General features: G+C 45.7%; 1 protein-coding gene and 16 non-coding genes across 17 annotated transcripts in view; all 17 read left to right on the top strand.

Moving 5' to 3' along the window:
- fhdc1 (FH2 domain containing 1) overlaps positions 1–13,741 on the top strand; it is a 134,332-nt gene that overhangs the window by 71,292 nt on the left and 49,299 nt on the right. The gene's annotated exons all lie outside the window — the stretch shown is intronic.
- Positions 759–899, top strand: LOC131467726 (U4 spliceosomal RNA). The gene has a single exon (XR_009241546.1). It is a non-coding gene; the product is annotated as a U4 spliceosomal RNA (small nuclear RNA).
- On the top strand, positions 1,612–1,752 carry LOC131467774 (U4 spliceosomal RNA). The gene has a single exon (XR_009241591.1). It is a non-coding gene; the product is annotated as a U4 spliceosomal RNA (small nuclear RNA).
- On the top strand, positions 2,465–2,605 carry LOC131467767 (U4 spliceosomal RNA). Its single transcript, XR_009241584.1, has one exon. It is a non-coding gene; the product is annotated as a U4 spliceosomal RNA (small nuclear RNA).
- Positions 3,318–3,458, top strand: LOC131467725 (U4 spliceosomal RNA). The gene has a single exon (XR_009241545.1). It is a non-coding gene; the product is annotated as a U4 spliceosomal RNA (small nuclear RNA).
- LOC131467724 (U4 spliceosomal RNA) lies at positions 4,171–4,311 on the top strand. Its single transcript, XR_009241544.1, has one exon. It is a non-coding gene; the product is annotated as a U4 spliceosomal RNA (small nuclear RNA).
- On the top strand, positions 5,024–5,164 carry LOC131467772 (U4 spliceosomal RNA). Its single transcript, XR_009241589.1, has one exon. It is a non-coding gene; the product is annotated as a U4 spliceosomal RNA (small nuclear RNA).
- Positions 5,877–6,017, top strand: LOC131467766 (U4 spliceosomal RNA). Its single transcript, XR_009241583.1, has one exon. It is a non-coding gene; the product is annotated as a U4 spliceosomal RNA (small nuclear RNA).
- Positions 6,730–6,870, top strand: LOC131467723 (U4 spliceosomal RNA). The gene has a single exon (XR_009241543.1). It is a non-coding gene; the product is annotated as a U4 spliceosomal RNA (small nuclear RNA).
- Positions 7,583–7,723, top strand: LOC131467722 (U4 spliceosomal RNA). Its single transcript, XR_009241542.1, has one exon. It is a non-coding gene; the product is annotated as a U4 spliceosomal RNA (small nuclear RNA).
- LOC131467755 (U4 spliceosomal RNA) lies at positions 8,436–8,576 on the top strand. The gene has a single exon (XR_009241572.1). It is a non-coding gene; the product is annotated as a U4 spliceosomal RNA (small nuclear RNA).
- LOC131467779 (U4 spliceosomal RNA) lies at positions 9,289–9,429 on the top strand. Its single transcript, XR_009241596.1, has one exon. It is a non-coding gene; the product is annotated as a U4 spliceosomal RNA (small nuclear RNA).
- LOC131467721 (U4 spliceosomal RNA) lies at positions 10,142–10,282 on the top strand. The gene has a single exon (XR_009241541.1). It is a non-coding gene; the product is annotated as a U4 spliceosomal RNA (small nuclear RNA).
- Positions 10,995–11,135, top strand: LOC131467782 (U4 spliceosomal RNA). The gene has a single exon (XR_009241600.1). It is a non-coding gene; the product is annotated as a U4 spliceosomal RNA (small nuclear RNA).
- On the top strand, positions 11,848–11,988 carry LOC131467720 (U4 spliceosomal RNA). The gene has a single exon (XR_009241540.1). It is a non-coding gene; the product is annotated as a U4 spliceosomal RNA (small nuclear RNA).
- LOC131467719 (U4 spliceosomal RNA) lies at positions 12,701–12,841 on the top strand. Its single transcript, XR_009241539.1, has one exon. It is a non-coding gene; the product is annotated as a U4 spliceosomal RNA (small nuclear RNA).
- On the top strand, positions 13,554–13,694 carry LOC131467718 (U4 spliceosomal RNA). Its single transcript, XR_009241538.1, has one exon. It is a non-coding gene; the product is annotated as a U4 spliceosomal RNA (small nuclear RNA).

The following is a 13,741-nucleotide window of genomic DNA, read 5'->3' as shown; positions in this document are numbered from 1 at the left end:
ACTATCTCCAAACTATATAAACGCTGTCCAAACTCTAGTATCCAAACTCTCCAAACTATCCAAACTCTCAACTGACCGCAACTCTCCTTCAAAAACCCACATTTTGAATGGAGCCTATATAGGGGTCTATATAGCTGTAAAACCTCGCGCTAAATCTGAACCACTTCACGAAGTAATCACGTGGTACAGCCGGGCAGCGAGGCTTCGGACGTCATCATTTTTGGCTCCTCCCCTAAATGAAGCAAGCCTCGATACGCGCATCGCGGAAACGCCCCCTCCCCTACTCGGCACACGCTTCGAAGCCTCGAAACGGAACGTCACATCACTACTTTGCACCCAGTGAGGATGTGCCAGAGTGTAGCTAGTGTTGAGCAGAGAAGGCAAGATGGATCTTCTAGTCTGACAAGTTTAATGTTGAGTTGCATGTCCTGAAAAGTGGGTTACTTTCGCATTGGATGGCAAAGAAGACTACTATACAATTTCTATCTCCTTAACTTGTTGGCACATCCACAGTTGAAGGACAAGGCCCTGGTTGAAATGAGTCCAGCAAGATTTAATACTGAGTTACATGTCCTGAAAAGTGAGTGGTTCAAACCGCTGGGTGGAAAAGGCGGGGTTAGTTTTAAATGAGCCATTCTCACATGCAACATTAGCAAGTCATTGAACAGAAACTAGTGTACATCCAGTGGCGGTTAAATGAACCACGTCTACTGTGAGTGTGGCAGCAGGTCTCTTTCAAACTTGTAACGTAGTTCTGTATTCTTGTGCAGAGGCAATTTCATAGTCCATGAAGTTTATCTGAGACGTGATTATTGCTGGTTGAAAACTTAACCCAATACCCCGCCTGGATGACTTGAAATACAGTCAGCCAAGGCAATTTTTGTTAGTCTCTCAAGAGACTGTGTGATTTGTTAATAGAAAAAAAACGTCAGTGTTTGTTCCATGGCCCACGTCCGCCAGCGTCTGACGATCCCATGCCGCCTCGAGTTCTCCCCTCCTGGTTCTCTCGTTGCAGTTTGAGCTGTCCACGTTCCGCCGCCTGGACAAACGCATTTGGCACAGTAGATGTGGTTCTTCGGGGCGGCAAGTTGTTGGGGTGGTTCTTTTGCTTTCCAGGATAGCTGCCAGGCATTTAAGCACTTGAATGTGTCTCCAGGTGTATCGTCCTTGAGAAAGGCTGACTTTGCACCCAGTGAGGATGTGCCAGAGTGTAGCTAGTGTTGAGCAGAGAAGGCAAGATGGATCTTCTAGTCTGACAAGTTTAATGTTGAGTTGCATGTCCTGAAAAGTGGGTTACTTTCGCATTGGATGGCAAAGAAGACTACTATACAATTTCTATCTCCTTAACTTGTTGGCACATCCACAGTTGAAGGACAAGGCCCTGGTTGAAATGAGTCCAGCAAGATTTAATACTGAGTTACATGTCCTGAAAAGTGAGTGGTTCAAACCGCTGGGTGGAAAAGGCGGGGTTAGTTTTAAATGAGCCATTCTCACATGCAACATTAGCAAGTCATTGAACAGAAACTAGTGTACATCCAGTGGCGGTTAAATGAACCACGTCTACTGTGAGTGTGGCAGCAGGTCTCTTTCAAACTTGTAACGTAGTTCTGTATACTTGTGCAGAGGCAATTTCATAGTCCATGAAGTTTATCTGAGACGTGATTATTGCTGGTTGAAAACTTAACCCAAAACCCCGCCTGGATGACCTGAAATACAGTCAGCCAAGGCAATTTTTGTTAGTCTCTCAAGAGACTGTGTGATTTGTTAATAGAAAAAAAACGTCAGTGTTTGTTCCATGGCCCATGTCCGCCAGCGTCTGACGATCCCATGCCGCCTCGAGTTCTCCCCTCCTGGTTCTCTCGTTGCAGTTTGAGCTGTCCACGTTCCGCCGCCTGGACAAACGCATTTGGCACAGTAGATGTGGTTCTTCGGGGCGGCAAGTTGTTGGGGTGGTTCTTTTGCTTTCCAGGATAGCTGCCAGGCATTTAAGCACTTGAATGTGTCTCCAGGTGTATCGTCCTTGAGAAAGGCTGACTTTGCACCCAGTGAGGATGTGCCAGAGTGTAGCTAGTGTTGAGCAGAGAAGGCAAGATGGATCTTCTAGTCTGACAAGTTTAATGTTGAGTTGCATGTCCTGAAAAGTGGGTTACTTTCGCATTGGATGGCAAAGAAGACTACTATACAATTTCTATCTCCTTAACTTGTTGGCACATCCACAGTTGAAGGACAAGGCCCTGGTTGAAATGAGTCCAGCAAGATTTAATACTGAGTTACATGTCCTGAAAAGTGAGTGGTTCAAACCGCTGGGTGGAAAAGGCGGGGTTAGTTTTAAATGAGCCATTCTCACATGCAACATTAGCAAGTCATTGAACAGAAACTAGTGTACATCCAGTGGCGGTTAAATGAACCACGTCTACTGTGAGTGTGGCAGCAGGTCTCTTTCAAACTTGTAACGTAGTTCTGTATTCTTGTGCAGAGGCAATTTCATAGTCCATGAAGTTTATCTGAGACGTGATTATTGCTGGTTGAAAACTTAACCCAATACCCCGCCTGGATGACTTGAAATACAGTCAGCTAAGGCAATTTTTGTTAGTCTCTCAAGAGACTGTGTGATTTGTTAATAGAAAAAAAACGTCAGTGTTTGTTCCATGGCCCACGTCCGCCAGCGTCTGACGATCCCATGCCGCCTCGAGTTCTCCCCTCCTGGTTCTCTCGTTGCAGTTTGAGCTGTCCACGTTCCGCCGCCTGGACAAACGCATTTGGCACAGTAGATGTGGTTCTTCGGGGCGGCAAGTTGTTGGGGTGGTTCTTTTGCTTTCCAGGATAGCTGCCAGGCATTTAAGCACTTGAATGTGTCTCCAGGTGTATCGTCCTTGAGAAAGGCTGACTTTGCACCCAGTGAGGATGTGCCAGAGTGTAGCTAGTGTTGAGCAGAGAAGGCAAGATGGATCTTCTAGTCTGACCAGTTTAATGTTGAGTTGCATGTCCTGAAAAGTGGGTTACTTTCGCATTGGATGGCAAAGAAGACTACTATACAATTTCTATCTCCTTAACTTGTTGGCACATCCACAGTTGAAGGACAAGGCCCTGGTTGAAATGAGTCCAGCAAGATTTAATACTGAGTTACATGTCCTGAAAAGTGAGTGGTTCAAACCGCTGGGTGGAAAAGGCGGGGTTAGTTTTAAATGAGCCATTCTCACATGCAACATTAGCAAGTCATTGAACAGAAACTAGTGTACATCCAGTGGCGGTTAAATGAACCACGTCTACTGTGAGTGTGGCAGCAGGTCTCTTTCAAACTTGTAACGTAGTTCTGTATTCTTGTGCAGAGGCAATTTCATAGTCCATGAAGTTTATCTGAGACGTGATTATTGCTGGTTGAAAACTTAACCCAATACCCCGCCTGGATGACTTGAAATACAGTCAGCCAAGGCAATTTTTGTTAGTCTCTCAAGAGACTGTGTGATTTGTTAATAGAAAAAAAACGTCAGTGTTTGTTCCATGGCCCACGTCCGCCAGCGTCTGACGATCCCATGCCGCCTCGAGTTCTCCCCTCCTGGTTCTCTCGTTGCAGTTTGAGCTGTCCACGTTCCGCCGCCTGGACAAACGCATTTGGCACAGTTGATGTGGTTCTTCGGGGCGGCAAGTTGTTGGGGTGGTTCTTTTGCTTTCCAGGATAGCTGCCAGGCATTTAAGCACTTGAATGTGTCTCCAGGTGTATCGTCCTTGAGAAAGGCTGACTTTGCACCCAGTGAGGATGTGCCAGAGTGTAGCTAGTGTTGAGCAGAGAAGGCAAGATGGATCTTCTAGTCTGACAAGTTTAATGTTGAGTTGCATGTCCTGAAAAGTGGGTTACTTTCGCATTGGATGGCAAAGAAGACTACTATACAATTTCTATCTCCTTAACTTGTTGGCACATCCACAGTTGAAGGACAAGGCCCTGGTTGAAATGAGTCCAGCAAGATTTAATACTGAGTTACATGTCCTGAAAAGTGAGTGGTTCAAACCGCTGGGTGGAAAAGGCGGGGTTAGTTTTAAATGAGCCATTCTCACATGCAACATTAGCAAGTCATTGAACAGAAACTAGTGTACATACAGTGGTGGTTAAATGAACCACGTCTACTGTGAGTGTGGCAGCAGGTCTCTTTCAAACTTGTAACGTAGTTCTGTATTCTTGTGCAGAGGCAATTTCATAGTCCATGAAGTTTATCTGAGACGTGATTATTGCTGGTTGAAAACTTAACCCAATACCCCGCCTGGATGACTTGAAATACAGTCAGCCAAGGCAATTTTTGTTAGTCTCTCAAGAGACTGTGTGATTTGTTAATAGAAAAAAAACGTCAGTGTTTGTTCCATGGCCCACGTCCGCCAGCGTCTGACGATCCCATGCCGCCTCGAGTTCTCCCCTCCTGGTTCTCTCGTTGCAGTTTGAGCTGTCCACGTTCCGCCGCCTGGACAAACGCATTTGGCACAGTAGATGTGGTTCTTCGGGGCGGCAAGTTGTTGGGGTGGTTCTTTTGCTTTCCAGGATAGCTGCCAGGCATTTAAGCACTTGAATGTGTCTCCAGGTGTATCGTCCTTGAGAAAGGCTGACTTTGCACCCAGTGAGGATGTGCCAGAGTGTAGCTAGTGTTGAGCAGAGAAGGCAAGATGGATCTTCTAGTCTGACAAGTTTAATGTTGAGTTGCATGTCCTGAAAAGTGGGTTACTTTCGCATTGGATGGCAAAGAAGACTACTATACAATTTCTATCTCCTTAACTTGTTGGCACATCCACAGTTGAAGGACAAGGCCCTGGTTGAAATGAGTCCAGCAAGATTTAATACTGAGTTACATGTCCTGAAAAGTGAGTGGTTCAAACCGCTGGGTGGAAAAGGCGGGGTTAGTTTTAAATGAGCCATTCTCACATGCAACATTAGCAAGTCATTGAACAGAAACTAGTGTACATCCAGTGGCGGTTAAATGAACCACGTCTACTGTGAGTGTGGCAGCAGGTCTCTTTCAAACTTGTAACGTAGTTCTGTATACTTGTGCAGAGGCAATTTCATAGTCCATGAAGTTTATCTGAGACGTGATTATTGCTGGTTGAAAACTTAACCCAAAACCCCGCCTGGATGACCTGAAATACAGTCAGCCAAGGCAATTTTTGTTAGTCTCTCAAGAGACTGTGTGATTTGTTAATAGAAAAAAAACGTCAGTGTTTGTTCCATGGCCCATGTCCGCCAGCGTCTGACGATCCCATGCCGCCTCGAGTTCTCCCCTCCTGGTTCTCTCGTTGCAGTTTGAGCTGTCCACGTTCCGCCGCCTGGACAAACGCATTTGGCACAGTAGATGTGGTTCTTCGGGGCGGCAAGTTGTTGGGGTGGTTCTTTTGCTTTCCAGGATAGCTGCCAGGCATTTAAGCACTTGAATGTGTCTCCAGGTGTATCGTCCTTGAGAAAGGCTGACTTTGCACCCAGTGAGGATGTGCCAGAGTGTAGCTAGTGTTGAGCAGAGAAGGCAAGATGGATCTTCTAGTCTGACAAGTTTAATGTTGAGTTGCATGTCCTGAAAAGTGGGTTACTTTCGCATTGGATGGCAAAGAAGACTACTATACAATTTCTATCTCCTTAACTTGTTGGCACATCCACAGTTGAAGGACAAGGCCCTGGTTGAAATGAGTCCAGCAAGATTTAATACTGAGTTACATGTCCTGAAAAGTGAGTGGTTCAAACCGCTGGGTGGAAAAGGCGGGGTTAGTTTTAAATGAGCCATTCTCACATGCAACATTAGCAAGTCATTGAACAGAAACTAGTGTACATCCAGTGGCGGTTAAATGAACCACGTCTACTGTGAGTGTGGCAGCAGGTCTCTTTCAAACTTGTAACGTAGTTCTGTATTCTTGTGCAGAGGCAATTTCATAGTCCATGAAGTTTATCTGAGACGTGATTATTGCTGGTTGAAAACTTAACCCAATACCCCGCCTGGATGACTTGAAATACAGTCAGCTAAGGCAATTTTTGTTAGTCTCTCAAGAGACTGTGTGATTTGTTAATAGAAAAAAAACGTCAGTGTTTGTTCCATGGCCCACGTCCGCCAGCGTCTGACGATCCCATGCCGCCTCGAGTTCTCCCCTCCTGGTTCTCTCGTTGCAGTTTGAGCTGTCCACGTTCCGCCGCCTGGACAAACGCATTTGGCACAGTAGATGTGGTTCTTCGGGGCGGCAAGTTGTTGGGGTGGTTCTTTTGCTTTCCAGGATAGCTGCCAGGCATTTAAGCACTTGAATGTGTCTCCAGGTGTATCGTCCTTGAGAAAGGCTGACTTTGCACCCAGTGAGGATGTGCCAGAGTGTAGCTAGTGTTGAGCAGAGAAGGCAAGATGGATCTTCTAGTCTGACCAGTTTAATGTTGAGTTGCATGTCCTGAAAAGTGGGTTACTTTCGCATTGGATGGCAAAGAAGACTACTATACAATTTCTATCTCCTTAACTTGTTGGCACATCCACAGTTGAAGGACAAGGCCCTGGTTGAAATGAGTCCAGCAAGATTTAATACTGAGTTACATGTCCTGAAAAGTGAGTGGTTCAAACCGCTGGGTGGAAAAGGCGGGGTTAGTTTTAAATGAGCCATTCTCACATGCAACATTAGCAAGTCATTGAACAGAAACTAGTGTACATCCAGTGGCGGTTAAATGAACCACGTCTACTGTGAGTGTGGCAGCAGGTCTCTTTCAAACTTGTAACGTAGTTCTGTATTCTTGTGCAGAGGCAATTTCATAGTCCATGAAGTTTATCTGAGACGTGATTATTGCTGGTTGAAAACTTAACCCAATACCCCGCCTGGATGACTTGAAATACAGTCAGCCAAGGCAATTTTTGTTAGTCTCTCAAGAGACTGTGTGATTTGTTAATAGAAAAAAAACGTCAGTGTTTGTTCCATGGCCCACGTCCGCCAGCGTCTGACGATCCCATGCCGCCTCGAGTTCTCCCCTCCTGGTTCTCTCGTTGCAGTTTGAGCTGTCCACGTTCCGCCGCCTGGACAAACGCATTTGGCACAGTTGATGTGGTTCTTCGGGGCGGCAAGTTGTTGGGGTGGTTCTTTTGCTTTCCAGGATAGCTGCCAGGCATTTAAGCACTTGAATGTGTCTCCAGGTGTATCGTCCTTGAGAAAGGCTGACTTTGCACCCAGTGAGGATGTGCCAGAGTGTAGCTAGTGTTGAGCAGAGAAGGCAAGATGGATCTTCTAGTCTGACAAGTTTAATGTTGAGTTGCATGTCCTGAAAAGTGGGTTACTTTCGCATTGGATGGCAAAGAAGACTACTATACAATTTCTATCTCCTTAACTTGTTGGCACATCCACAGTTGAAGGACAAGGCCCTGGTTGAAATGAGTCCAGCAAGATTTAATACTGAGTTACATGTCCTGAAAAGTGAGTGGTTCAAACCGCTGGGTGGAAAAGGCGGGGTTAGTTTTAAATGAGCCATTCTCACATGCAACATTAGCAAGTCATTGAACAGAAACTAGTGTACATCCAGTGGCGGTTAAATGAACCACGTCTACTGTGAGTGTGGCAGCAGGTCTCTTTCAAACTTGTAACGTAGTTCTGTATTCTTGTGCAGAGGCAATTTCATAGTCCATGAAGTTTATCTGAGACGTGATTATTGCTGGTTGAAAACTTAACCCAATACCCCGCCTGGATGACTTGAAATACAGTCAGCCAAGGCAATTTTTGTTAGTCTCTCAAGAGACTGTGTGATTTGTTAATAGAAAAAAAACGTCAGTGTTTGTTCCATGGCCCATGTCCGCCAGCGTCTGACGATCCCATGCCGCCTCGAGTTCTCCCCTCCTGGTTCTCTCGTTGCAGTTTGCGCTGTCCACGTTCCGCCGCCTGGACAAACGCATTTGGCACAGTAGATGTGGTTCTTCGGGGCGGCAAGTTGTTGGGGTGGTTCTTTTGCTTTCCAGGATAGCTGCCAGGCATTTAAGCACTTGAATGTGTCTCCAGGTGTATCGTCCTTGAGAAAGGCTGACTTTGCACCCAGTGAGGATGTGCCAGAGTGTAGCTAGTGTTGAGCAGAGAAGGCAAGATGGATCTTCTAGTCTGACAAGTTTAATGTTGAGTTGCATGTCCTGAAAAGTGGGTTACTTTCGCATTGGATGGCAAAGAAGACTACTATACAATTTCTATCTCCTTAACTTGTTGGCACATCCACAGTTGAAGGACAAGGCCCTGGTTGAAATGAGTCCAGCAAGATTTAATACTGAGTTACATGTCCTGAAAAGTGAGTGGTTCAAACCGCTGGGTGGAAAAGGCGGGGTTAGTTTTAAATGAGCCATTCTCACATGCAACATTAGCAAGTCATTGAACAGAAACTAGTGTACATCCAGTGGCGGTTAAATGAACCACGTCTACTGTGAGTGTGGCAGCAGGTCTCTTTCAAACTTGTAACGTAGTTCTGTATTCTTGTGCAGAGGCAATTTCATAGTCCATGAAGTTTATCTGAGACGTGATTATTGCTGGTTGAAAACTTAACCCAATATCCCGCCTGGATGACTTGAAATACAGTCAGCCAAGGCAATTTTTGTTAGTCTCTCAAGAGACTGTGTGATTTGTTAATAGAAAAAAAACGTCAGTGTTTGTTCCATGGCCCACGTCCGCCAGCGTCTGACGATCCCATGCCGCCTCGAGTTCTCCCCTCCTGGTTCTCTCGTTGCAGTTTGCGCTGTCCACGTTCCGCCGCCTGGACAAACGCATTTGGCACAGTAGATGTGGTTCTTCGGGGCGGCAAGTTGTTGGGGTGGTTCTTTTGCTTTCCAGGATAGCTGCCAGGCATTTAAGCACTTGAATGTGTCTCTAGGTGTATCGTCCTTGAGAAAGGCTGACTTTGCACCCAGTGAGGATGTGCCAGAGTGTAGCTAGTGTTGAGCAGAGAAGGCAAGATGGATCTTCTAGTCTGACAAGTTTAATGTTGAGTTGCATGTCCTGAAAAGTGGGTTACTTTCGCATTGGATGGCAAAGAAGACTACTATACAATTTCTATCTCCTTAACTTGTTGGCACATCCACAGTTGAAGGACAAGGCCCTGGTTGAAATGAGTCCAGCAAGATTTAATACTGAGTTACATGTCCTGAAAAGTGAGTGGTTCAAACCGCTGGGTGGAAAAGGCGGGGTTAGTTTTAAATGAGCCATTCTCACATGCAACATTAGCAAGTCATTGAACAGAAACTAGTGTACATCCAGTGGCGGTTAAATGAACCACGTCTACTGTGAGTGTGGCAGCAGGTCTCTTTCAAACTTGTAACGTAGTTCTGTATTCTTGTGCAGAGGCAATTTCATAGTCCATGAAGTTTATCTGAGACGTGATTATTGTTGGTTGAAAACTTAACCCAATACCCCGCCTGGATGACTTGAAATACAGTCAGCCAAGGCAATTTTTGTTAGTCTCTCAAGAGACTGTGTGATTTGTTAATAGAAAAAAAACGTCAGTGTTCGTTCCATGGCCCACGTCCGCCAGCGTCTGACGATCCCATGCCGCCTCGAGTTCTCCCCTCCTGGTTCTCTCGTTGCAGTTTGAGCTGTCCACGTTCCGCCGCCTGGACAAACGCATTTGGCACAGTAGATGTGGTTCTTCGGGGCGGCAAGTTGTTGGGGTGGTTCTTTTGCTTTCCAGGATAGCTGCCAGGCATTTAAGCACTTGAATGTGTCTCCAGGTGTATCGTCCTTGAGAAAGGCTGACTTTGCACCCAGTGAGGATGTGCCAGAGTGTAGCTAGTGTTGAGCAGAGAAGGCAAGATGGATCTTCTAGTCTGACAAGTTTAATGTTGAGTTGCATGTCCTGAAAAGTGGGTTACTTTCGCATTGGATGGCAAAGAAGACTACTATACAATTTCTATCTCCTTAACTTGTTGGCACATCCACAGTTGAAGGACAAGGCCCTGGTTGAAATGAGTCCAGCAAGATTTAATACTGAGTTACATGTCCTGAAAAGTGAGTGGTTCAAACCGCTGGGTGGAAAAGGCGGGGTTAGTTTTAAATGAGCCATTCTCACATGCAACATTAGCAAGTCATTGAACAGAAACTAGTGTACATCCAGTGGCGGTTAAATGAACCACGTCTACTGTGAGTGTGGCAGCAGGTCTCTTTCAAACTTGTAACGTAGTTCTGTATTCTTGTGCAGAGGCAATTTCATAGTCCATGAAGTTTATCTGAGACGTGATTATTGCTGGTTGAAAACTTAACCCAATACCCCGCCTGGATGACTTGAAATACAGTCAGCCAAGGCAATTTTTGTTAGTCTCTCAAGAGACTGTGTGATTTGTTAATAGAAAAAAAACGTCAGTGTTTGTTCCATGGCCCACGTCCGCCAGCGTCTGACGATCCCATGCCGCCTCAAGTTCTCCCCTCCTGGTTCTCTCGTTGCAGTTTGAGCTGTCCACGTTCCGCCGCCTGGACAAACGCATTTGGCACAGTAGATGTGGTTCTTCGGGGCGGCAAGTTGTTGGGGTGGTTCTTTTGCTTTCCAGGATAGCTGCCAGGCATTTAAGCACTTGAATGTGTCTCCAGGTGTATCGTCCTTGAGAAAGGCTGACTTTGCACCCAGTGAGGATGTGCCAGAGTGTAGCTAGTGTTGAGCAGAGAAGGCAAGATGGATCTTCTAGTCTGACAAGTTTAATGTTGAGTTGCATGTCCTGAAAAGTGGGTTACTTTCGCATTGGATGGCAAAGAAGACTACTATACAATTTCTATCTCCTTAACTTGTTGGCACATCCACAGTTGAAGGACAAGGCCCTGGTTGAAATGAGTCCAGCAAGATTTAATACTGAGTTACATGTCCTGAAAAGTGAGTGGTTCAAACCGCTGGGTGGAAAAGGCGGGGTTAGTTTTAAATGAGCCATTCTCACATGCAACATTAGCAAGTCATTGAACAGAAACTAGTGTACATCCAGTGGCGGTTAAATGAACCACGTCTACTGTGAGTGTGGCAGCAGGTCTCTTTCAAACTTGTAACGTAGTTCTGTATTCTTGTGCAGAGGCAATTTCATAGTCCATGAAGTTTATCTGAGACGTGATTATTGCTGGTTGAAGACTTAACCCAATACCCCGCCTGGATGACTTGAAATACAGTCAGCCAAGGCAATTTTTGTTAGTCTCTCAAGAGACTGTGTGATTTGTTAATAGAAAAAAAACGTCAGTGTTTGTTCCATGGCCCACGTCCGCCAGCGTCTGACGATCCCATGCCTCCTCGAGTTCTCCCCTCCTGGTTCTCTCGTTGCAGTTTGAGCTGTCCACGTTCCGCCGCCTGGACAAACGCATTTGGCACAGTAGGTGTGGTTCTTCGGGGCGGCAAGTTGTTGGGGTGGTTCTTTTGCTTTCCAGGATAGCTGCCAGGCATTTAAGCACTTGAATGTGTCTCCAGGTGTATCGTCCTTGAGAAAGGCTGACTTTGCACCCAGTGAGGATGTGCCAGAGTGTAGCTAGTGTTGAGCAGAGAAGGCAAGATGGATCTTCTAGTCTGACAAGTTTAATGTTGAGTTGCATGTCCTGAAAAGTGGGTTACTTTCGCATTGGATGGCAAAGAAGACTACTATACAATTTCTATCTCCTTAACTTGTTGGCACATCCACAGTTGAAGGACAAGGCCCTGGTTGAAATGAGTCCAGCAAGATTTAATACTGAGTTACATGTCCTGAAAAGTGAGTGGTTCAAACCGCTGGGTGGAAAAGGCGGGGTTAGTTTTAAATGAGCCATTCTCACATGCAACATTAGCAAGTCATTGAACAGAAACTAGTGTACATCCAGTGGCGGTTAAATGAACCACGTCTACTGTGAGTGTGGCAGCAGGTCTCTTTCAAACTTGTAACGTAGTTCTGTATTCTTGTGCAGAGGCAATTTCATAGTCCATGAAGTTTATCTGAGACGTGATTATTGCTGGTTGAAAACTTAACCCAATACCCCGCCTGGATGACTTGAAATACAGTCAGCCAAGGCAATTTTTGTTAGTCTCTCAAGAGACTGTGTGATTTGTTAATAGAAAAAAAACGTCAGTGTTTGTTCCATGGCCCACGTCCGCCAGCGTCTGACGATCCCATGCCGCCTCGAGTTCTCCCCTCCTGGTTCTCTCGTTGCAGTTTGAGCTGTCCACGTTCCGCCGCCTGGACAAACGCATTTGGCACAGTAGGTGTGGTTCTTCGGGGCGGCAAGTTGTTGGGGTGGTTCTTTTGCTTTCCAGGATAGCTGCCAGGCATTTAAGCACTTGAATGTGTCTCCAGGTGTATCGTCCTTGAGAAAGGCTGACTTTGCACCCAGTGAGGATGTGCCAGAGTGTAGCTAGTGTTGAGCAGAGAAGGCAAGATGGATCTTCTAGTCTGACAAGTTTAATGTTGAGTTGCATGTCCTGAAAAGTGGGTTACTTTCGCATTGGATGGCAAAGAAGACTACTATACAATTTCTATCTCCTTAACTTGTTGGCACATCCACAGTTGAAGGACAAGGCCCTGGTTGAAATGAGTCCAGCAAGATTTAATACTGAGTTACATGTCCTGAAAAGTGAGTGGTTCAAACCGCTGGGTGGAAAAGGCGGGGTTAGTTTTAAATGAGCCATTCTCACATGCAACATTAGCAAGTCATTGAACAGAAACTAGTGTACATCCAGTGGCGGTTAAATGAACCACGTCTACTGTGAGTGTGGCAGCAGGTCTCTTTCAAACTTGTAACGTAGTTCTGTATTCTTGTGCAGAGGCAATTTCATAGTCCATGAAGTTTATCTGAGACGTGATTATTGCTGGTTGAAAACTTAACCCAATACCCCGCCTGGATGACTTGAAATACAGTCAGCCAAGGCAATTTTTGTTAGTCTCTCAAGAGACTGTGTGATTTGTTAATAGAAAAAAAACGTCAGTGTTTGTTCCATGGCCCACGTCAGCCAGCGTCTGACGATCCCATGCCGCCTCGAGTTCTCCCCTCCTGGTTCTCTCGTTGCAGTTTGCGCTGTCCACGTTCCGTCGCCTGGACAAACGCATTTGACACAGTAGATGTGGTTCTTCGGGGCGGCAAGTTGTTGGGGTGGTTCTTTTGCTTTCCAGGATAGCTGCCAGGCATTTAAGCACTTGAATGTGTCTCCAGGTGTATCGTCCTTGAGAAAGGCTGACTTTGCACCCAGTGAGGATGTGCCAGAGTGTAGCTAGTGTTGAGCAGAGAAGGCAAGATGGATCTTCTAGTCTGACAAGTTTAATGTTGAGTTGCATGTCCTGAAAAGTGGGTTACTTTCGCATTGGATGGCAAAGAAGACTACTATACAATTTCTATCTCCTTAACTTGTTGGCACATCCACAGTTGAAGGACAAGGCCCTGGTTGAAATGAGTCCAGCAAGATTTAATACTGAGTTACATGTCCTGAAAAGTGAGTGGTTCAAACCGCTGGGTGGAAAAGGCGGGGTTAGTTTTAAATGAGCCATTCTCACATGCAACATTAGCAAGTCATTGAACAGAAACTAGTGTACATCCAGTGGCGGTTAAATGAACCACGTCTACTGTGAGTGTGGCAGCAGGTCTCTTTCAAACTTGTAACGTAGTTCTGTATTCTTGTGCAGAGGCAATTTCATAGTCCATGAAGTTTATCTGAGACGTGATTATTGCTGGTTGAAAACTTAACCCAATACCCCGCCTGGATGACTTGAAATACAGTCAGCCAAGGCAATTTTTGTTAGTCTCTCAAGAGACTGTGTGATTTGTTAATAGGAAAAAAACGTCAGTGTTTGTTCCATGG

This window comes from Solea solea, chromosome 10 (genome assembly GCF_958295425.1).
Source record: "Solea solea chromosome 10, fSolSol10.1, whole genome shotgun sequence".
Taxonomy (NCBI): Eukaryota; Metazoa; Chordata; class Actinopteri; order Pleuronectiformes; family Soleidae; genus Solea; species Solea solea.
The sequence above is the reverse complement of the archived record's forward strand: the minus strand, read 5'-3'. Positions and strand labels throughout refer to the sequence as shown.